Here is a 777-nt window from a genome sequence, read left to right on the forward strand (position 1 = left end):
TAAAAAAAATAATAATAATCAATCCCTGGCAGATAAAAGGCTTACTTCATCAGCATTCATTCAGAATTTTTATTTGTTCATGTTTGTCCAAATTTCAGAACACCATGAATGACTATCTACAGTCGGATCTGGAGTGCGGCCCACACAGATAGAAATACTCACCAAACACTAAGACCACATTCTTTAGATATACAGAAGAACTGCATCAATGGGCTGCTTATCACACACAACCAAACAACACACATCAAAGTGCTCCGATAATACAGACACACAGTTGAAATCTGTAGAAGTCTAAGTATGGAATATATAAGTAAATCAACATAATTCTTTCAAGTCCTCACACACGTTTCTTTCAGCCCCTCATGGGCAGGGCGAACAAACACACGCACAGTGTGGTGTTTCCACACAGACACGCAGATTAGATCATTATGATGGTAGATTGAGATCTGTCAGACAGGTAGATAAGGAGCGAACCACACGCATGCACACACACTTTATGACTCATGTTTCAGTGAGTTTTCATTGCTCCGGAAACACACACAGCCCTGCAGAGAAGACCTCCCACAAAGCAGACAGAGCCAAGACTACACAACCAGACCCAACAAACAAACCACACCACAGCGACAACACAGCGCCTAAGCAACACCGGGGGACAGGCTGCCTGGCATTTCAATACCTTTAAACTACTTGTTGACTTCACTACTAATCCCCAAGACACTTTCACTCAACATCAAAAATGGTATAAAAGGAAGCAACAGCATGTTAGAGGAGCTTCAA

This window comes from Sinocyclocheilus grahami, unplaced genomic scaffold, assembly GCF_001515645.1.
Source record: "Sinocyclocheilus grahami isolate Dianchi unplaced genomic scaffold, SAMN03320097.WGS_v1.1 scaffold275.1, whole genome shotgun sequence".
Classification (NCBI taxonomy): Eukaryota; Metazoa; Chordata; class Actinopteri; order Cypriniformes; family Cyprinidae; genus Sinocyclocheilus; species Sinocyclocheilus grahami.